The 24098-nt window shown below is 41.3% G+C and overlaps 1 pseudogene; it reads left to right on the top strand.

Annotated features, from left to right (window-relative positions):
• Positions 1-2172: 2172 nt before the first annotated feature.
• Positions 2173-22657, top strand: LOC118546834 (small ribosomal subunit protein eS17 pseudogene; annotated as a pseudogene).
• The last annotated feature ends 1441 nt before the right edge of the window (positions 22658-24098 follow it).

Below are 24098 nucleotides of genomic sequence, written 5' to 3'. Positions count from 1 at the left end.
TCTTGCCCTTTTAAAGATCTCAGACCCCTTTAAGAATCCAAGAAAAAGTTATGAATAATTTCTCCAGAAATAAATACATGTGAGGATAATCACAAACATGTGTGTGGTTTTAGGCATTCCCACATTTCCAAAGTTCAGTCACGGAGACCCAGGTTTTAAAATTCCTGCCCATGGCTTTTGAAATGGGTTCAGTTGCCCAGGGAGGTTATTGTTTGGTAGTTCTGTGCTAACCGTATCTGCACCGTGGCTTAAAATGGTGACAGAAAACATTTGACTCTAGAGGTGCCTGGGAGGCTCAGTTGGTTAAGCATCAGCCTTCAGCTCAGGTCATGATCTCAGGGTCCTGGGATCGAGGCCCGCATCAGGCTCCCTGCTCAGCTGGGAGTCTGCTTCTCTCTCTGCCTCTCCCCTTCCTCCCCACCCCCCACCCTGCTCGTGCTCTCTCCCTCGCAAATAAATAAATAAATAAATAAGAAAAGAAAACATTTGACTCTATTAACTGCTGTCCAAAAATGGCTGGAGTTGTATTTCCCTGCAATCAGCTCCCAACACTATACTCCATTTCTCCCCCTTCATTAAGGACAAAGCTTGAGATAGTCCCTTTCTCCCTCTAAACACAAGCTCTATTTTTAGAAATTTTTCTCCCTTACAGAAGACTCTTCATATCTGTTTTAGCCACATGTTACCCCCTAGGCTACGCACACAGAGACTCACTCTCCAGCACTCCATAGATGGCTCTATCACTGCATCCCCAACTCTTTCTTTTGTCAAAAATTTTTCCTTACTCAATGTTAAATGCTGGTTAAATACACAGATTGGCTTCCCCACCACATGCCTCACATTTCTTCGTTTTCCTGGCACATTTAGAAAGCATTGGAGAGTCACTGCCAGGCCTTCTGTCAGTGTCCTTTCAGGTTACAGACCTATCTCTTGGCATCGACAATGAGAATAAGAATTCTCTGGGCTAATCTATACATTACATCTACCTTCCAACCTCTGTTGAACTCCCTTCCCTTCCCTCTTTTAATTTGTATTGTATTTACTATATTAGTAATTTGCATTGTCTGATTGACTCATCTGAAGAGATCACATTCTTAATGAACCAGTAGCATTTTCTTTTTTGAGACCTTACTAGGTCAAAGCCCAGAGAAACCCAATCTCCTAGGAGTTGGTAACGGTAATTGCCAATCTCTCTGTGTATACAAACTAATTGGAATACATGTACTTTTCTACTGTGAAGTTTCTACGGATTGTCAACTGACCAACCAAGAAAGGAAATAATTTATTAATTTATTCATTCAAGAAATATTTACATAACTCCAGATTGTTATCAGTCCGGAAGTATGGAAGGAAACAATGGAGACAATGACTCTCCTCCATGGAGTTACATTCTTGTGAAGGGATGACAAAAAGTAAAAAGAGGATTGAACAAGATAATTTCAGATCATGAAAGACAGTATTAAAAAAAAAAAAAAAGCCAGGTGATGTGATGTTGACTGGGATCAAAGTTTGGAGGGAAAGGAAGACCTTACTTGGGAGGAAACACATTTGAGTGGAACCTAAGCAGCCAGTCATGCAAAAACTTGGGAGCAGAGCTTTCTAGGCAGTATGAACAGCAACTACAAAGGCGTAAGGTCGGAAGGAAGCAGGCAATTTATCTAGGAACAGAAAGACATCTGTGTGATTGGAACCAAGTAAGGAAATGGGAAGGTGTCATGAGATAAGGCTGGTGAGAAAGGGCTCATTCCTTCCAGCTTCATAGCTGGGGTAAGGGAGCTTAAATTTTAAATACAAAAAACCAATGGAAAGTTAAGCAGAGGGTGAAATAATCCTATTTACGTTTCTAGAAGATTACTCCAGTTGTTATCTGCAAATAAAACGTAAAAGGCTAAGAGTAGAAGGAGGAAATGAGAGAAAACCGAATTATCGGTGCTCTGTACTAAGGAAAAATGACTATTCTTCACACAGTTTTTGGAAAAGTGACTTTTTTCGCCTCCTAACAATACAAATCCTTACAAGAGAAATCACAACGTAGTAGAACAGTCCCACCTTACCCACAGCTTCGCTTTCCGAAGTTTGTTACTTGAGGTCAACCGCAGTGGGAAGCAGAGGATCCTCCTGACGCAGCCTGGTAGCCTCAGAGGGTCGGTAACAGCATAACGTTACGTCAGAATGCTGCGTCAGAATGCTGCGTCAGAATGCTGCGTCATCGCTCGCCTCACTCCCACGCAGGCGCTCTGTCACCTCAAAGCATTCCAAGATGGGTGAGTGCCCTGCCATGAGATATTTTGAGAGAGATCACAGTCATATTTTATTACAACATATTATTATAATTGTTCTATTTTACTCTTAGTTTGGGTATTCATCTCTTACTGTGCCTAATTTATAAATTAAATTTATCATAGGTATGTATATATAGGAAAAAAAACAAAGTATATGTAGGGTTGGGTACTATCTGAGGTTTCAGGCATCCATGGGGTGGGGGGGGGGGTGTCTTGGAACTTGCCCCGGGGATGAGGAGGAACGACTGTAAAGATAAAAACTCAAGTTGGCAGGGCACCTGGGTGGCTCGGTCGTTAAGCGTCTGCCTTCGGCTCAGGCCATGATCCCAGGGTCCTGGGATCGAGCCCCGCATTGGGCTCCCTGTTCCGCGGCGGGAAGTCTGCTTTTCCCTCCCCCACTCCCCCTGCTTGTGCTCTTGCTCTTGCTATTTCTGTCTCTGTCAAATAAATAAAATCTTAAAAAAAAAAAAAAAAAACTCAGGTTGGTGCCATTGTCTAATGGAATGTTTCTGAATGTCAAATCAAAACAGGGAACCTTTTGCATGACCTTGTCAGCAAATGTTCTTTGTAGTTCTTGGAGCATTGAACTCTCAGACACAGATGATTACCTAAAGTTAATGGCTGTTTCCGGTTTTATCGGTTGATTCCTTTGAAAGAAAACATACGTAATAGGATATTTTAGCTGTGTTTTGACTATGGCTTTGAAGTTTTTTAAATAACAGGATAGTGCTTACAATATTATAGAATTGGATACAATTCTTGGAATCGCCTGGAATTTATGCAGAACAGGAATCTGTGTCTGGGTAAAATGGTTTCTCCTGCTATCACTATGCTTTCAATCATATTAATTGCATTTTATTTATTTATTTATTTATTTATTTAGAGAGCATGTCCTAGCAGGGGAGTTGAGGGGAGCGGGCAGAGGAGAGGGAGAGAATCTTAAGCAGTCTCCACACCCAGCACAGAGCCCAATTAGGGGCTCGATCTCAGGACCCTGAGATCACAACCTGAGCCAAAATCAAGAGTTGGACGCTTAACCAACTGAGCCATGCAGGTGCCCCCTTTTTATTAAATTGCATTTTAAACAGAAGAGACACCAAGTATGGCAAGTGGTTAACAAAAAAATAAAAGAAAAATGCAAAAATGTGTTGATATGATCCAAAGACCTATTTTTCATTCATCACCCCCTGAATATCTGAATCTTCCAGAGCCACAGCATGTGCTCTTGCTCTGGAATGTTCAGCATATTTATTTTTGGCCCTCCTTCCACCTTCAGCAGAACTATTCCCATCTTTTTAATCACTGTCCACTACCCAGCGCACACGCATTCTATTTTAGTGGGTTTTTCTCACTGTGGGGAGGGAAGCAATTAATCTAGAGTATTGACAGCTATTAATGTTTAAGATATTTCTCTGTCCTGATAACAGGGGCAGTCAGAAATCCAAATGATGATGCAAAAATATAAATGTCATTCTAATGGGAGAAACTGGAGACATCGCTGAATGCGCTAGAAGCAGAGTGATGCAGGCAGGCTCTCAGGCTCTGCACAAATCCTATCACTAAAGCCCTATGTGAGTCCCACATGGAAACGTACCTTATGGATTGCCATTGCCATCACTATCATTCCCACACATGGAAAATGCTCAATATTTGAACATAGACCAGCTAGGAACAATCAGCCCTATAACAAATACCACCAGATTTTTCTTCCCTAAAGTTCAATTTTCTGTAAAAGTGCTAAGGCTTTGTAACTTTAATGACTTCTTCCTCTTACCTAGGCCTTATCCACAGAGCCTCTTTCTAAAATCTCAACTCTTACTATGCCAAACAGCAAAAGGCACACATTCAGCACTGTGAATTTTTTAGCTAATTTGCTAGCTATTTTCAACATTCAGATTTGACAGGCCCAAATAAAAAAAAAAAAAATCAATTTCTGTCTCTGATGACAGATAAGAAAAGCCAAAGTATGGCAAAATGGTGTCTTTGTCAATGCTTAATGAATAAACCACATAAAAGGAATAGCCTGATATATTTTTTTTCTCAGAAATCAATAGGAACACTCTCCATTTTTATATTAATCCACTGTGCATTAAAACTTAGAATTGCAGATTAAGCTTTCATGTCTCTGTATTCCACTCCTTTCCCACCTGCCCTATCTGGTGATGTGTTTTTTCTAGGCATTGAGCAATTGTCAGTCACTCCTGCATTTCACCAACTCCCTGCAAAGAAGTTATTTGCTGACATGCTGATCTATTAAGCAACATACGAAGAAATCCACAAGCTTGTGTTTCATTGAATCATAAAAAGCTTGAGAAAATTCAACAAAGGGTGGTGAGCAAAGGGAAACTTAATTAGTTTAAGTGAAACTGACTCAGGGGAATATGCTAATTTGCTGACTCCACCAGGATCTGGTTTTCTCTATGCTCAGTTTTAACTCTCAACCCACGTTTGTGACTGTCGACTGTCACAGGCCCAGCCTTTCGGAGCCAGGCTTAGCATTGGTTTTGTGGCAAAGAAGACCAGCCAGGCAGGGAAGCCAGGCCTGGCTCAACAGCGGCTATTCTCACAGTCAAGTCAAACAGGGCTCCTAGTAGGAGGGGGGAATGTTACCGGTCCCCCTAGGAGCAGCTGAGAAGACAGCGCAAACAGATGGCAGAGTTGGTCCTAATCAGGATGTCAAAGTGCAGGTCTGAGCTAGTTGGTGAAACAAAAGAGGGGGTCAATGTGGGGCAGGTTGTGTGCATTTTAGATGATGCTTGGAATAAAGGGTTTTCTTCCACCCACACAGAGGTGATGTCAGGTACCATTGGTCAAGTGAGAATTATATTTTGGTCTGTAGGAAATCCTTTCCCATACCTCTGAAGCTGTGCCTGCCTTAATAAGCAAAAGTGTCTTAGGGTGGGCTAATAAGAGAAATCCTGGGGTGCCCTGTTGGCTAGGTCGGTTAAGTGTCTGCTTTCGGCTCAGGTCATGATCTCAGGGTCCTGGGATTGAGCCCCGCATCGGGCTCCCTGCTCAGTGGGGAGCCTGCTTCTCCCTCTCCCTCTGCTGCTCCCCCTGCTTGTGCATGCTCTCTCTCTCTCTCTCAAATAAATAAATAAAACCTTTTAAAAAAGAAAAAAATGAGAGAAATAGAAAATCATTAGAATTTTACAATAGTTATTATTGCCACAGGGAAATTCCACTGATGGATGCTTAAATTAGTGGTCAGAACTTTAAAGAGAAATAGGATATTAGCATAGCCTCAAAGTATCACCCATAATATTTAGTAATTATTGTGGTGTCTATTAATTACTGTGGTTTTGGGAGGTGGAGCCTAATTATCCTTTTTTGAGTATGGTCTGGATTTAGTGACTGGCTTCTAATGAATAGAACATGGAATGGGAAAAATTATAACTTTACAGGAGAGAAACCTGGCAGATACCACCTTAGCCAAATGATCAAGGTTAACACCATCAGTGTGAGTCATGTTGATGTCATGTACCCATTAATATGTCAGGATGAGAAAGGCAAGTTACTTCTGTGGTATTCTTCCCAGAACTCCATAATTCCAGTCCAATTAATCATGAAATATCATCAGACAGACACAAATTGAAAGATACTCTACAAAATATTCACCTGGTACTCTTCAAAAGTGTTAGAGTCTTGAAAAACAAGGAGAGACAGAGAAACCGCAAAAGAGTAAAGAAAACCTAGGAGACATGACAACTAAATACAACATGATACGCTGTGTTGGATCCTGGAATAGAAGAAGGACGTTAGTGGAAAGCTGATCAAATCCTAATAGCCTGTAGTTTAGCTAGGAGTGTTGTTCCCACATTAATTTCTTAGTTGTAATCGTGTACCATGGTTATGTAAGACATTAACATTAAGGGAAGCAAGGAGAACAGTAAAAAGAGAATTCCCTGTGCTAATTTTGCAATTCTGTGCATCTGAAATTATTTTAAAATGAAAATGTTCTTTAAAAGACTAGAAAAACAATCTAGCCACTTAGTATTTTACAGTGGGGGGGAAAAAAACCCACAATCTTTAGCTGCTCCAATGTTATTTCTCCTCACTCTGTTATAAGTTTCTAGTTAAGACATTGTTTTCTAATTCAAATTTTTTTAAAATTTGAATTATTGACCTAGGTCAAGAGAATGACAAGACAAGACACAGACTGAGAGAAATATTTGCAAGACATTTTTGATAAACGACTGCTATCCAAAATATACAAAGAACCCTTAAAACTCAACAATAAGAAAACAAACAAACCAATTTAAAAATGCGCAAAGGAACTCGACACCTTACCGAAGAAGATAGTAGATGGCAAATAATCATATGAAAAGATGCTCGACATCATACATCATTAGGAAATTTCAAATTAAGCAACAATGACACACAACTGTATACCTATTAGAATGACCAAAATCCAAAACACTGACAACACCAAAGGCTGACAAGGATGTGGAGCAACAGGAACTGTATTCGTTGCTAGTTTGAGTACAAAATGGTACACCCACTTTGGAAGACAATTTGACAGTTTCTAACAAAACTAAATATACTCTTACAATGTAATCCAAGAATTGTACCCCTTACTATTTACCCAAATGAATTAAAAGCTTATATCCACACAAAAGCCTGCACACGGATGTTTATAGCAGCTTTATTCATAATTGCCAAAAACTTGGAAGCAACCAAGATGTCCTTAATAAATGATTGAATTAATAAACTGTGGGACATCCATATAATTGAATTTATTATTCAGTACTAAAAAGAAATGAGGGGCACCCGGGTGGCTCAGTTGGCTAAGGGTCTGCCTTCAGCTCAGGTCTTTATCCAGCCCCGAGTCGGGCTCCCTGCTCAGCGGGGAGTCTGCTTCTCCCTCTCCCTCTCCTCCACTCGTGCTCTGGCTTTCTCTCTCAAATGAATAAATAAAATGTTTTAAAAATAAATAAAGAAAAGAAAAGAAAAAAGAAAAAGAAATGAGCTATCAATGAGGCACCTGGGTGGCTCAGTCGTTAAGCCTCTGCCTTCTGCTCAGGTCATGGTCCCAGGGTCCTGGGATCGAGCCCCGCATCGGGCTCCCTGCTCCATGGGAAGACTGCTTCTCCCTCTCCCACTCCCTCTGCTTGTGTTCCCTCTCTCGCTGTGTCTCCCTCTGTCAAATAAATAAATAAAATCTTAAAAAAAAAAAAAAGAAGAAATGAGCTATCAAGCCATGAAAAGATATGAAGGAACCAAAAATACATGTTACTGGGTAAAAGAAGGTAATCTGAAAATCATACAGATTGTATTATTCCAATCATATTGCCTGGAAAAAGCAAAACTATGGAGATAGTAAATAGATCAGTGATTGCCAGAGTTTGAGGAGAAGGAAAAGATGAAAAGGTAGAGCTCAGAGGATTCTTTTTTAATTGACTTTATTTTTTTAGAGCACTTTTAGGTTCATAGCAAAATTGAGAGGAAAATACACAGATTTCCCATATACCCTTGCCCCTACATATGCACAACCTCCCCCACTGTTACCATCCCCCACCAGAGTGGCACATTTGTTACAACCGATAAACCTACATTAACACGTCACTATCACCCAAAGTGCGTAGTTTGCATTAGGGTTCATTCTTGGTGTTGTATATTCTAAGGGTTCAGACAAGTATATAATGATAGGTATCCATCATTATAGTATCATATAGAGTAGTTTCAATGCCCTAAAAATCCCATCATTGTGGGTTCATCAACTGTAGCAAATATATCACATTGGTGGTATATGCTGATAGTGGACGAGGCTGTGCATGTATGGGAAAGGGGCGTTGGGGACCCTCTCTATACTTCTGCTCACCTTTGCTATGAATCTAAAACTGCTCTAAGATAATAAAATTAAACTTAAGAAAAAAAATTAAAAGATTGTCCTGGCATAGTAAACGAAGAAAATTTACCAAGTAAAGGAAGCCTCTTCATCCTTATTGATAAAATAGTACGTTCACTGAAACATGGAACTTGCTACATGTCAAACATATTCAAACAGCTTTGTATACACAATTCAATAATCACAACATTTCTATGAGGTAATTACTTTTATAATTATTCCTTTACAGATGAGGAAACAGACTCAGAGAGGTTATGTAACTTGCTGTGGAGACAAAAACATGGCGCGGGGGAAAGCTGGTTCTTCCTTTCTGAGCTTACAAAACACAGAAACTGAGGTACCTTAAAAGTTATAAGAGTTTATTTGAGCAAACATTCATTTAAATCAAGTAGCACCAAGCTGAAAGTGGTTAGGAACTCTCTGTGGACAGAAGCTAAGAAGAAGTCTTTTTTGGGGCAGATGCAGAAACAAAGCAAAGAAATTATTTGATTAGCTATAGCTTCATTGGCTGCTTCATTGGGGAAAACCTAGTTGGCTGTCTGTGATTAGTTGTTCTTAAGTTTTGTTTTCTCAAATTCAAGTTCACTGACTCTGGCTTAGGTTTCAGTTTGCTTACACAGGCCTCCAAGGTGTCAGAGTCACCTCGGTCTAATGGTCTCCTTGTTTATTACTTTAACAGAATGTAGCTAAATTTGGGGGCATTAAGTAGAGTCCTACTCATAACATGCAACTCAGAATTGTATATTTCTTACACGAAACTGTAATACTGACTGAAGAAGCAAATTTACATGGAAGTACAGCAGTCTCAACAGAAAATCACATTGTTCCGTGTTCAGAACACAAATTTTTTCCGTACATTGCCTTAAAGTTCTGCTTATTACAGATTTATAATGCAAGTACTCAAAAAGGGAGCACCATTTCAAAAGAAAATGCCTATTTTAGGGTGCTATAAGTCAACATCCACTAATTACTTTGTGTTATTAATGTTTGACTCAAGGCAAATTTGATCTACAATGTTTTTATTCAAAACTAATCACTGAGGGGCCCTTGGGTGGCTCAGTCGGTGGGCGTTTGCCTTCGGCTCAGGTCATGATCTCAGGGTCCTGGGATCAAGGCCTGCGTCAGGCTCCCTGCTCAGCAGAGAGTCTGCTTCTCCCTCTCCCTCGAACCACCCCCCCCACGACTCCTTGCTCAAGCTCACGCTCTCTCTCTCTCTCTCTCTCAAATTAATAAATAAAATCTTTAAAAAAAAAGTAATCACTGATGAAGCTCAAGTCATTAGAATATATATTATAAAAAATGTTCTCTTTGCATCTGTCATTTAGAATATGTAAATGTAAGTTAAGATCCCAGAGGAGAAAAAATCACCTTAACAGAAGACACAGTACTCCTTCTCCAGAGGGATTCATAGCAGGTTTAACGTGAGGCAAAGGGAAAGGCTAGGTAGGGTTGACCAATTGCTTTAATGAAAAGCAGTCCTTTAATCAGTAGCAAAGAGAAAGAAGGAACAGGAGAAGGAACAGAACAGAAAGAAAGAAGAAATAAGGACTGATTTTGGCCCTACTTATTTCAAACTTTCAAGTGCTTCTTACTACCAGTAAAACAAAATCCAGTCTTAGCATGTCCTGCTAGTTCTTTAGGAATCATGAATTCCTAGGCTGCAATTGCCCGGCATGATATCTAGGTTCCAGTTCCATAGACTTACTCAAGTTCTCCAGACTCATTCTTCGCTTTCCAGCCTCTGAGCCTTTGCTCACCTATTCCCACACCTTCAAAGGTCCTCATTCAAGATGAAATGCAGGGGCACCTGGATGGCTCAGTTATTGAGGGTCTGACTCTAGTTTCGGATCAGGTCATGATCTCAGGGTCATGATCTCAGGGTCGTGAGATGGAGCCCCGTGTTGAGCCCTGTGCCGGGGTCCCTGCTCAGCAGGGAGTCTGCTTGACATTCTCTCTACCCCTCTCCCACTTGCCCTCCTCCTGTTTGCATTCTCTCTCTAAAATAAATAAATAAAATCTCAAAAAAAGATCAAATGCGAAGGCCAAGATGGCTGAATATCTATCCCAAAGCATATTTCATTCTCCAACTGAAATTTTTCTTCCCTCCCTCTTCCTGTATCAAGGAATGCACTTGATACATATGTAAGAACATGTATCACATTCTGCCTACTGCGTGGATTATCTGAAACTGTCCTCTCTCCTCTGTAGGGCGGTAATCTGAGAGCAGAGACCACATCTCTTCATCTGTACTCCCCAGCACACCTATTGCAATGCCTGACATGTCAAAGAATCCTAGAATCTTAAACTCAGAGTTGGAAGGAATCTCAAAGCTGAAATAGGGAATGTCGTAAGGTGTCAGGAACATGTTTGACGTAAGAAATGATGGAGGAAAGATTGGGAGGAAAGGTTAAGAAAAGAAAATTGGAAAGGGCGAGAGTAATAATAAATATTTCTTAAGAATTTATTATGAGCCACACAATTCCAAGCCCATTGTATATGTATTCTCTTATTTAATTTTTACAACAATTTGACAAGGAAAGTATCAGTATCATTCTCTTTCTATCAGAGAAGCAAACTGAGACACAGAGGTTAAACCAGTTGCCGAAGTTGAGCAGTTAAGGAATGATGGAGCCAGAACTCCAGCCCAGGCAGCTTGGCTCTAATATATACTTGTCAGTAAAATCAAGCTCAGTAAAGGGGCATTGCACACATACCACAAGGAGAAGGAACCTTCAGGAATGGGTGACTACAATGTACTTTCCATCCTGCTAACCTGGATGCCTATACTGAGTACACTGGGTGTAATTATCTTGAAGTTCAAAAACCTTACCCAAAATGGTCAGCATTCACAAAATATAAAACATTCATATAATATGACATTTTCAGGGAGCACCTTTCTGTGATTTTTTAATGCACAAATCCCCATGAAAGGAGCACATTTGGTCACTGGCCCAGGCATTGTAACCACAATAGAAGAAACTCAGTGAATTTAATCAAAAGCATGTACCTAGCCACCAGGGCCCCTTTGGGAATGCTTGTTAGAAAAACCACATGCAGCTTCCAGTTTCTATCATCTGCCCTAACACAGCCCTTGTTTTTACTCCTTAGTAATAATTCAAAGCAGGTTGCCTATAGGAACAATTTTTAAAAGACGAATTTTTTATAACTTCAATATTAGGCAAATTTTTCAAAATTTCCCATTACAATCAAAGCTTAATGAAATATTTATGAACTACTGAGGTTGATGGTTTGTTAATTTTCATTTTTTAACCAGTATGGGATAACACCGAGTATTGATGTCCCATACATTCTCTGCAGTCGTGTGGACAAGTTGTTGAGTCTCTTGAACTTTAAGAAATAAATGGGTCAGTTCAGGTTGCAGAAACCTCCTTAAACTCAGCCCAGTGTAATAGAAGGGCACATTTTAAAGTTGACCAAGGAAATGCCTTGGAAACTGCTGTAAGAAGTATTTCACAAGGAAGCAAAATAGGTCCTCGGTTCATCTTCAGTTACACACACACACACACACACACACACACACACACACGTGCATGTGCCCACCACAGTGTTGGGTACTTCTTGGGACACCACTCACATTATAGTCTAAATAAATGCTCCAACCTTATGTGGTTTTGGAATATACATGAGGTTTGGTGGGGTGGGGTCCCAAGCCGACGGCCAAGAAAGAATTCTTGAGACATCTTTGGTGCAAAAAGGTGGTTTTATTAAAGCATGGGGACATGACCCATGGACAGAAAGAGCTGCTGCCCCGGGGTTGTGAGGGGGGGCTGATTATATACTATGGGAGTTGGGGGAGGTAAGGAAAAGAGAGATTTCAAAAGGATTTTCAAATGTTAAAGACTCACAGGATACTGGTGGACTTGCCATTGTCAAGTTAAGGTTGTTTTTCACTCTAGAAAGGCATTAACATGAAGATAGTTGGGGGCTTCCTGGAGGAACGTCACACAGATCCCATCCAGGAGTGGGGGGGTGCAGGTTTGCAGGGTGTCAGCTTGTGGTTTATCCTCAGCTAGCCTTCTGGTCCCTCATCACCACCCTGTGTTCCCCCCTCTCTTTCTTGCTGTAGTCTCTTCCATTCGGTGGCCTCACAATGTGCCCATATCCTGGGAAGACCAGATTTCTTGCCTCTCATTCATATTATACAAATGCTACTACTTATTTAGAGCTTAAAGATCTAGCCTTCCTGCATTTTAACAGGAAAGGGGGGACATGCTCTGACAGGATTAGAGCCTAATGTTTCAGGCTTTGGAATTTCCGGCATCAGTTAGCAAATAGCAGAGAATATCTGGGGATAGCCAAGCAGCTCATCCTTGATACATCACATGGATGAACACCTTGACGTGTTATATTAAACTAGCCCTTCTTCCTACTGTTCATGAAACTTTCAGGGTCCTTCATTCCCGGTGTTGCTGTTGGTGAGCTGGAAATGTGGTGTAGCACAGAGATGAGGGGGAGAAACTAGACACCAGGACTAACGGCCAGCATCATGCACCTCAGCAGGGCTGGCGTCAGGTCCATCCTTGGGCACTGTATGCGTGCTTGACTTCTGCAGTCCCTCCCTGTTTGTGGACCTCCAAAGGTAAAGGGACAATGATAATATCCCTCTCATAGGGCTGTGGTGAGCTTTGGGCGAGTTCACATACGTCAACATTGAGCTCAATCCTTGCGGCACTCAATACATGCTAGCTAGTACAGTTAAGCAGCTCTAAAGTTACGTGGAACTCAATCCCTGAAGAAATCACCCCACAACTTGTTGTTTACAGAAGCTCGCATTTACTCTTCCCCGGAATTTCATTCCCGTCTCTCCCACCAAGATGACAGGACTCCAGATGTTGTTTCTCCTCTCTCAAATTACATAACACCTTTGATCCCTCACTTTCAATCAGGACTAATAGGCTCTAATTGCAGACATTATCAGTGCGAATGGTGCTGGTTGCTGATAAATGAGCTGCTGACACAGATGTTCTGCCACCACATGTAGATGAGGGGGTGGGGAGGGAGTGGTGTCATTCCACGAATCGCCCAGCACCTGGGACTCAGGCTGATGGCACTGGCAGTCTCCTTGTTTCGGGGCACACGGCCTTGCCCCCCACTGATGGTCATCAAACAGTACACTCTAATATTATTCTATGGTTTGCTTTTAAAGAGATCCTTCCTAGACCAGGCCAACGATTCATTTCCAAGCCTCTGGCAAACATAATCACCTGGTGCAGACAGAATAATAGAACATCTTGGTAGCTCACATTTTCTGGGATACAATCAGGAAAAATCAAAGACCGTGTTTTGGCTAAAGTTTGAGCATGAGAGTTTCCAGGGTCGGAGGGTAGACGCCCACACAACTTTATAGCAGTATTTTTTTTTTACAAGGATTTTGGATGAATCCTTTGATTAACATTTGTACTGTAAATGTAACATCATCTTTACCACAGAATTTATTCTACAACCGGTTTAAAGCTTCAGCCTTTAACCTCTCAGCTTCCCCAATATGTTAATATGTCACAGATGATTCTGAAAAAATAAAATGGCCAGGAATGTACTTGGCTCGAACCAAGTACCCTAAGCTCAACCATCAGTGAAACTTGAAAAAAAAAAAAATGAAAATAATGCATTCGGTCAAGTTCATTTTACAGAACATGGACAATATGGAAGAAAGAATCTGAAAGGAAAAAATTTTTCTTATTTTCCCTGTTGAATTTGGAAATCTTTAGTTAGGGAATCCATCCTTCTGCAAAGTTTCTCTGACTATATGATGTGTTATCAAGGTTAGGCCCTGAAAGACCCACCTACCTCCAGCCACACTGGTCTGATTTCAGTTCCTACAACGAATTCATCCATTTTTTTTTTTCCTCACCTCAGAGCCTTCACCTTGTCTGTTCCCTCCGTGCAGCACATTCTCCACACCCTTCCCCACCACCTCCCGCTTACCATTTGATTTCAACTTAAGCGTCACTCTAGGGATGCCTGGGTGGCTCAGTCAGTTAAGAGTCTGCCTTCGGTTCAGGTCATGATTCCAGGGTCCTAGGATCAGGCCCCGAATCGGGCTCCCAGCTCAGCGGGGAGTCTGCTTCTCCCTCTCCCTCTGCTGCTCCCCCTGCTTGTGCTCTCTCTCTCTCTCTCCCTCCCTCTTTCTCTCTGAGAAAATAAATAAATAAAATCTTTAAAAAGCAAAAAAAACAAAAAAAGTCATTCTCTTGTGGTGATCATCCCAGACACTGTATCCCCTTGACCCAGGTCTCCTTCCCTCACACCCCAAACTACCACCTATTGCCCCTCTGGCTCCTTTGTAATGCTCTTTACGTAATGATTCTTCACCATAGCTCTTTCCTGTGGCCTCTACTGTCCCTGATGACTGAGACCAGGTCTTCCTTATCTTTGTGTCCCTACCACTTACCATGAAGCCTATCACATTTTAGGCACTGGATACATATTTGTTGAATTAGTTGATTAACATATAAATGAATAAATTCAAGCATTCTGATGTACTTTTATAGGGTGGGCATGGATTGGCACCAAGAAACTGTTTCTTTTGGAAACATGATATCATAGGGCTTTCAGAGTCTCCATAGAGTATTCCACGTCTAGATACATGGTGTATAGATGGTGGCCTAAAAGATAAAAGTGAAACCAGAGGCCCGGGCTGTTTCCATACCAATCAAGGCTAAGAAATCATGGGGTGCCTGCTGGCTCAATCGGTAGAGCATGCGACTTTTGATCTCAGGGCCCTGAGTTGGAACCCCACATTGGGCATAGAGATTACTTTATCTTTTTTTGAAGATTTTTATTTATTTGTCAGAGAGAGAGAGACAGAGAGAGAGCACAAGCAGGGGGAGTGGCAGGCAGAGGGGGAAGCAGACTCCCCGCTGAGCAAGGAGCCCGATGTGGGGCTCCATCCCAGGACCCTGGATCATGACCTGAGCTGAAGGCAGCCACTTAACCAACGGGGCCACCCAGGTGTCCCGAGATTACTTTAAAAAAAGGACTGAGAAATTGTTCTTTATTAAAACAGATAGTTCTTTATTAAAGCATATACTCTTGCCATTTGTCAGTTTCTAAAGAGCTGAAGGAATCCAAGAATGTATCTATATCCGAAAAGAAATGAAAAGAAAAAGAAAAAGAAGCACACAAAATACTACCAGAAATATATAAGTTTCATATACCGGTAAATTGGTTATCAAGGTTAAATGGGACAGGAGTGGAATATGCAGGTGGCAGATTTCCAGGGCACAGACTGCAGCTAGGTCCCCTCTAGACTGTGTAACCAAACCACTGTGGTGGAGGAGAAAAGTGTTCTCCCTAGGGGGAAAATGAAAATATACAAAGAACCTGCCCTACAAATTAGACAAGTGATATTGTCTCTCTATATATAGACCAGTCAGGATACTTAAAAACTGTTATTTCAATGGACATGCTGCCCTTTACATCATAACTATTACTGAATATAGTAGCCAGGATATGGCAGGCTACACCATGGTAACAAATAAAACCTGAAATCCTAGTGGCTTAATACCATTGAACTTATTTCTCTCTCTTGCCACATGCCCCTTCCATCTTGGGGTCTCACCATCCTCTGGTTTCAAGTTGAGCCAGGATATTAGGGGAAGAAATCAACCAGAAGTAAAACAGTTTACCTTTACATTCCACTGGACAGAACTAGCCACGTGGTGAATCTAACTGGAAGAGAAGCTGAGAAATGAAGAATTGCACACGGATAAGGGTGAGTATAAACAAGGAATAGTTTGGTCTTAACAAGTAATTCTGCTTTTGACACATGGTCTTCATGATTTAGCTAAAAGGACTATTTCCTTTATGGCAACTGGATTCAGCCCAGACACGTTTAAAATACACTCTCAGAAGCCCATAGCTTTGCAGTTATATTCTTTGGCATTGTGCTCCAGGATATACTTAAGGTATTGTATTATTTACTGCCATATAACAAATTACCTCAAAAGTTAGCAGCTTGAGACAGAAAACATTTATTATCTCAGCTTCTGGAATCAGGAATTTGGATGTGGCTGGCTGAAGGTCTTTCCTGACCTTGCAGTCACACTGTTGGCTGGGGTAAGGACACTTCTGTGATTATTGGCAGGATTCAGTTCCTCACAGGTTGCTGGACTGAGGGCCTCAAGTCCCTCACTGGCTCACTGGTTCCTCACTGGCTCAGTTCCTCACTGGCTGTGAGGAGGCCTTTCTCATTTCCTTACACAGGTACCTGTCCACAGGGCAGCTTACAACATGGCAGCTGGCTTCCCTTTGACCAAGTGAGCAAGAAAACAAGAGGGAGCAGCCAAAGATGGAAGCCAATCTTTTGTAACTTAATCCAGAAGTGGCAGTCATAGTTGTCATTTTCTATTCATTAGAAGCGAGTCTCCAAGTGCAGCCCACATTCAAGGGGAAGGGATCATGCAAGGACATGAATACTAGGAGGCTGGGATCATTGGGGGCCATCTTAGAGACTACTTACCACTGATGTTCTTCCAGGACACCTTATTTTTGGTCATCCTCTTTCAACTGTTTTGTTTCTTATTTTCTCCTCAAGTTTAGATCGATAGGGTTACTTTACTGTTATAAATCAGATAAGATTTAGAACCCTGGCTTTGGTATACTTCTCAGGCCATGATGGTGAAGATGGCCTATAGATGATGGAAATTGTGAACAATCAATTTATGAAAATTATAGTAGATTCAAGTTGTACAACCATCTAAAAAGGACGAAGTCCTTTCCTCAGCTATCAAGTACTACTTTAGTTATGTTGGGTATACTTTCCTAGTTAATCCTTTATAGGACTAGCTAGTTTTTAAAATTCCATCTGATACTTCTCTGTCAATTAAAGTATCTTTGGAGAATTGAAATGGACTTACATGGCTTCCCATCCATGAGGAGTCAGGAAGTTCAATTTTTTCACATGCCTAGAGTGGGGGAAAACCAGAAATGTTTGCAAACAACACTAATCACCCTCCCGCCTTAACCTTCTCAAATATTCCTATGAGGAAATCTTTTCTTTATTTCCAGGTTGAAGGTCAAATAATCCTATTAATATATTCATATTTGGGTTTGTAATAATAATAATTATTATTCTTTCTTAATACTCTATATATTCTTGGAACTGCCATCCAAACTGCTTGGACCTTCAGGTCCCCTAATATAGGTTTTGATGAAGCCTAGACATGTTTGTTTGTCACCAGTAATCTCAAACTGAGCATCATTGGTATTTGTGCAAAGTCTGGTAAACAGGGCCTGGATGTTTCTTATGTGTCTCTTAATATCTCAATTCAGAAATCACTGCTTTTTATATGTTTTCTAAATTCTAAGATGTTATATGATATATAGATATTTGAGCTATATTGTATTAAACAATACAAGGGTTAACTAGCTTAGAATTTCTTTTAAAATACATAAAGTTTTAATCTCTGAGAATTTTGATAATAACATATATAGTTGCATAGAAAGTATAACAACAAAATATATTGTTTTATAATAATCTTTATCACTCTTTACAATAGAGTTTTATTTTCTGGTCTCCATGCCTAATCTCGTTCTCTCCTTGGCCTACACTCTATCGGTGTGAATATTTTAACATGAATTGAGCTTGTAGCATTGCTCTGTTCACAACCCTCCAATGTCTCCCAAAAAGCTTGGAATAAAAGCTAAAGTCCTTACTATGGTGCTGTATCTGGCTACATCTCTAATTTGTTATCCCACCCCTTCCCTATTATCCCTTCCCACTGGTTGAATCCCATGGCCTCCTCAGTGGGCGATGTGCTCACCGGGTGTGAGCCTCATGACCTTTCCTCTGGCTGCCTCTTCTCTCTTCCCATGGGTCTTCACAAAGGTCTTCATTCATAGCTCTGCTTCAAGTTAAAAATATATATATATATATACACATGGAGAACTTCCCTGACCAGCCTTTCCCTTCCTATTAACCTTCTTCTGCTTTCCTTTATAACATGCTTCACTGACATTATACTGTATATTTAACTGAAAGTTTCATGAAAGTAGGAACTGTGCTTTAGTGTTTTAGTCACTGTTCCATCCACAACACCTAGGATACCAGATGGCACATTCTAGGAGTCAACTGGACTTGGAAGATCCTTCCAATAAAGTAATTTTAAAGGCACTCAACTCTAAAAGAACCCCCAGGATGGCGAGAACATTCTTCTCCCAGCACTGTAAACCCCGTCCCTAACAAAGTGCCTGCCTCCTAATAGTCTTTACAGAAGTATCTGTAGTTGAAATGAATGAACAAATGCCTAAATTGAAAGGAATCGGTACTATTGCTTCTTAAAATGTGTGATAAACTAGTTCTTCTCAGCTAATAATGCCTTCCAACGCATGCCCAACCAAGAAAACAAAACACGAACAGAGATATGTAAGTGGAGAAAGTCTGGCAAAGCTTCCTGAAAGGCATCCCTGAAAAGCCCTCTTAGTGGAACTACTCTAATCCTATAGTACAAAAGCCATATATCACTGAATTCCCTTGAAGAAATGATCCTGAGATCCCTCTGACATCACAGCCAGAACCCAGAGGAGAAGACAAATTCCTGGTGTGCTTGCCCCTCTTCCCTGTCCTTCCACCTGACAGAAAAGGCTCATCAATCACAGTGTCTTTCCTTCCGCATGCAGACTTGGCCTCAGAATCTTCAGCAAGTCTCTCTTAGAAGTCACAGCTGCCCATCCTCCAGACAATGGTTATTTGTCTTTGTTGCTTGGATTCATCAGTCATAGGCAAAATGATCAGAGACTGAGAAAGCACAGACTCTATCACTTTTGTCTGCTACCTGAAACAAAACATACAGACATTGGACCTCAATGGAAGCAAACCTAAAATCCAGGTATTGGTCTTTATTACTTTCTCCATATTAGTGGATAGGGTGGTCTTCATTTTGGAAACATGAAATCCAAGCTTTTTGTGGGAGAAACGTGATCCCTCTTCGAAAGATTAAACTTCAACTCTCGAGTACATCTCTTGAGATGTTTCATATCCAAGCTTTGAAGGTAACCTGTATTCAAGTCCATTCAAATTCATAAATATTTACTGAATGTCTGCTCTATGGAAAATGTATTCCCTGGTAGGAATCAGTTATTAACAGATGGAAGAAAGCTAATAGATCCCCCATGGCAATTGTATTCAGAGATGACATTTCATAATATCATAAACTCTTATAAATGATTGCTTATGGGGCTAATGTAAACCTCATCTTTCAGACGTGACCAATCCAAAATTCCTAAAAACTAAGGTAAGTCTATTCTAAAGTTTGTTGTTGAAATTTCTTTGGGAAAAAAATATGTTAGTAAGCAAATTTGTAGCATAAGGGCAAATGTAACAGCATTTTTAACCTACATAAGAGAATAGTTTTCAGGGACTCCAGCAACATTTATTAAGTAGCAACAATAAAGGTAAATTAACAACAAGTCTTATCTGTCCATTAAAGCTAGTCTAGCAGGATCTACATTTTGGCAAAATAATAAGGAATTTATTCAAAATAACTTAATAGCTTAAGAACAAACATTCTGGATTTAAAAAAAAAAAAAAATCACTGTTCAGATTTTCTACTAATGCACCTTGCTCCTTCTTCCTGTGACTTTGGATTGGTCAACTTGTTATCTGTACAAAAGACATTTTTAGACATATATTGAGTCTTTCAGTTACAAAATCACTAAGACCTTTTCTGCAATAGAAACCTTCAATTAAATGACCAAGAGGCTTCAACAGTGCAAAATGAAATCCTGTTCTGCCATCTAGAGGACACATACTAAATGCCTAGAAAATATTTTAAATCTTAATGGCTCCTGAAGTTTAAAATATACAGATACTCTGTTTAAAAGAAGGGTGGTGGGGGGCGAATTGTGAAAGAGATTGTTTCTTTTTCTCTACGACACTATCAGATTTCACCACACAGGAAAAAAAACTTGTTTTTAAAGAACTGTAGATTAGGGGGGCACCGGGGTGGCTCAGTCAGTTAAGCGTCTGCCTTCGGCTCAGGTCATGATCCCAGGGTCCTGGGATAGAGTCCCGCATCGGGCTCCCTGCTCCGTGGGGAGCCTGCTTCTCCCTCTGCCTCTGCCACGCACCCCCCCACTCGTGTTCTTTCTCTCACTCTCTCTCTCTTTCTCAAATAAATAAAATCTTAAATTAAAAAAAAAAAAAACTGTGAATTAGGTATGTATCAAATTGAGATGTACACCTTGCCAAATTCGCTTGGCCCCAGCTGGCCTCCAAGGCCTTGGCCACCTGCGAATGCAGAGCCCCACCTTGGGTACGTCTCTAAGAACATGGTCCTGGCCTGTTGATGTGTCAGCTTAAACTGAAGCTTTTTTGTGATGGTTTCCACTGAAATTTTCCGTCCCACATTTTAAAATTTTCTAAATTACCCGTCCTAATATATATACCCAGCATTAAGCAGTATTATAAATTGCAATGTGGCATTTTACAGGTACAAAGTATTTGCTTTTCAGAGTATACTACAACCTAATATATACTTCTTTAAAAAATCGGGAACAGATGGCCATCCATATAATCAAAGAGCTTCACAACTAAAGAGGACAGTAAGATAATCTTCAATCTCTTCATCTCCAGTGGAAGAAACTGAGGTCAAAAAAATTCTATACTCTGTTCAACATCACACATTGGTTATTGGTGCTTTCACTAACACCCACGTTGCCCAATCTAAGTCCAGTTTTGTGGGGTTTTTTTCAGTTCATTTATCTATTCATTCAACAAGTATTTAATACATGCCTACTATGGGCTAAGCATTGTGATAGGCACTGAGGGGGAATGCCACATGAAAGAGACACAGTCCCTGCTCTCTACGAGCTAATAGTCTGCTGGGGATGAAACATTAATCAATCATATAAAATTATAAAAATACAGGGGACTAAGAAAGAGTTTACTGGAAGCGGGACTTGGTCTACTCAAGAGATCAGGTATGACTTCTCTAAAGAAGTTATTTTTAAACAGAGATCCAAAGGATAAGCAAAGCAGAAAGAAAGAGCATTCCCAGGAGGGTAAACAGCCCAGGCAAAGGCTCCGGAATGGGAGGAGGCCCGATGCTCTTGTGGAACTAAAAGATTAGTGGGAAAAGGGTATGGCTGAGCGTGCAGGTGCTGCTTGGGGTCTCATCATCTGGAGACAGATGACAGACAATGAGCAAGCTACTAAGAGTTTCAAGAAGGGAGAATTAATCTGATTTGTGCTTTTGAAAGATTGCTCTGGATCCATGAGTGACAGAGAGAAAGGAGCCAAGAATGGACTGAGCACAAGACCAATTAAGAGACCACCTGTGGCAATAGCTTGTTGTACAGCAGTGTCATGGCAGAAGACCAGTCCCACGGGACTGTGGTCTGTGTCGGCAGTGTCTCCTGGAGTTGGGCAGTACACTGCCCATGCTACCATACGTCAGTCCTAGAAGAGAGAAAACAGATAGTGATACAGACTCTGCTCCCCCCCCAAATCATACGCAATGGTATAAGGAGGTGGGGTCTTTGGGAGGTGATTAGGTCATGAAGGTGGAGCCCTCAGGAATGGGATTTATGCCCATTATGAACCCCAGAGAGCTCCTGCACCCCTTCTACCACGTAAGGACACAGGGAGAACATGCCGTCTCTGAACTAGGAAGCGGGTCCTCAATAGATACCAAATCTGCCGGGGCCTTAGTCCTGGACTTCCTGCCTCTACAACTGTGAGAATTAAATATCTGTGGTTCAGGTGACCCAGTCTATGGCATTTCTTTATAGCAGCCTGAACGGAAGAGGAGGGATGAATAGGTGGAGCAGGGAGGATTTTTAGGCTAGGGAAACTCTCCTGTAGGATACTCTACTGGTGGGTACATGTCATTATATTTTTGTCAAAACTCTTAGAATGTACAACAACCGAGAGTGAACCCTAAAATAAACCATGGACTTTGAATGATAATGGTATATCAATATAAGTTCATTAACTGTAGAGAATGTACCACTCTAGTGCAGGCTACTGATGGTGGGGAAGGCTGTGCATATGTACGGGGCAAGGGGCGTATGGGAAATCTCTGTACCTTCTACTCCATTTTGCTGTGAACCTAAAACTACTCTTTAAAAAAAATCTACTACAGCTTTTTTTTATCAGGGAACTGCCAACGTGGGCCGCACTCGCACCAAAACTATGAAGGCGGTAGCCTGGGTCATCATGGAGAAGTACTACGTGCGCCTGGACAACAGCTTCCACACCAACAAGCACATGTGTGAGGAGATCACCATTATTCCCAGCAAGAAGCTCCGCCACCGGACAGCAGGCTATGCCACACATCTGATGGAGCAGATTCAGAGATACCTATGAGAGGTAGCTCCAACCAGCTGCAGGACGAGGAGAGAGAATTATGGTCCTAGGGTCTAAGCCCTGGATCAGGAGATCACTGCAATAGATGGTGACCCTAAGGAACTGCTGAAGCTCTTGGGCTTCGGCAGTGGATCCAACCTGCAGGTCACTCAGCCTACAGTTGGGATGAATTTTAAAAGACCACATGGAGTTGTTTGAATATTTCTGCTGTGCTTGTAATATTTTCAATAAACCTCAGACAATGACAAATCTACTAAAGAAAAAAAGAAAAGGGTGGGGTGCCTGGGTGACTCAGTTGGTTAAGCATGGGACTCTTGATTTTTGGCTCAGGTCATGATCTCGGATGTGAGATCCAGCCCCAAGTTGGGCTCCGTGCTGGGGGCAGAGCCTCCTTAAGATTCTTTCTCTCATTCTCCCTTCCGACCCCCTCAAACTCGAAAGCATGCACCCTCTCTTTCTCTCTCTTTAAAAAGAAAAGGAAGGAAGGAAGGAAGAAAAGAAAAGGGCTACTTCTGGCAATGGTTAGATTCGCTTCCATCATACCTGCTTGCTGGGAATACACAAGGCTTTCACCCACTCTCGGGGTATTCACAGTCTCAGGGTATTTTACCGACTCTCAGGGTATACCCTGGTTTACGTCTCGTTCACACTCACCACTAGCCTGGAGATATAGAGTCGCCTCAAAGCCTAGACATTGTACTTTTCCAGGCTCTTAGATGGGAGTCGGCCAACCTAACTCTCTTTCCTGTAGTGACTCTAGCAAGCTTGTATTGTGGTGGCTAATCTCATGTTTTCAACAGGAATTCCCAATCAATGTTAAGCCAAAGCAACCCTTCTTTTCCCTTTCCGGGGTTCACTTCCATCCATGGTAAGATGAGCCCCACCCTTTCCCCTCCATCTACTCTCTCAGCCTTTCCTACAGAAATAGTAACAGTTTCACTTTGATGAAGGAAGAGGTCATCAATCTGAAACAGATCTTTCTTTCAAAGCAAGGAAGAATCTGACTTATAAGCCAGTGGTTTTCTTAACATGCCTTAGCATCACCTGAAGAGCTTATTGACACACAGATTACTGGGCCCCAATCTCCAAAGTTTCTAATTTGATGGGTCTGTGTTCCTAACAGGTTCCTAGGTGATGCCGACACTATGCACTGGGAACCACTATGCTAAGCATTAGTCTCTATGAACAAAGCACAAGGTGATCTTATATACAGTCTGGATGGAATTCAGAGATTGGGAGAATTTCAGACTCTTTATCAAATTCCCCCAACGTGGAAGCATGTTATTGATTGGCTGCTTATTGATTGGCTGACTTTCCAAAGCACTGAGCCATCACTAACTGACTGTCAAAGTCATATGTACCGATGTGAGGCTATCAATGATTGACTAGGGTTGGTTTGAGTTTTGTGCTGACCTGTGGGATTACAGCAAAAGGACAGTCTCTTTTTCTTGAATCTGGAGCATAAAACCTTTTTATTCTCACCTTCATCAGCACATAGATTGCTCTTCCCCCTTAAAAAGCAGGGGTATCCAGTTTCTCCAGCAAGAAAGTGCATCAAAATCTGTCTCTTAGTGGAAGAGATCACCAAGGGAGACTCACTAGAAATTCAGGGCTCTATCCACAGAGGGGGAATCCACTG

Source organism: Halichoerus grypus, chromosome 6, assembly GCF_964656455.1.
Source record: "Halichoerus grypus chromosome 6, mHalGry1.hap1.1, whole genome shotgun sequence".
NCBI classification, from domain to species: Eukaryota; Metazoa; Chordata; class Mammalia; order Carnivora; family Phocidae; genus Halichoerus; species Halichoerus grypus.
Note: the sequence above shows the minus strand (reverse complement) of the source record. Positions and strands in the feature narration are given on the sequence as shown.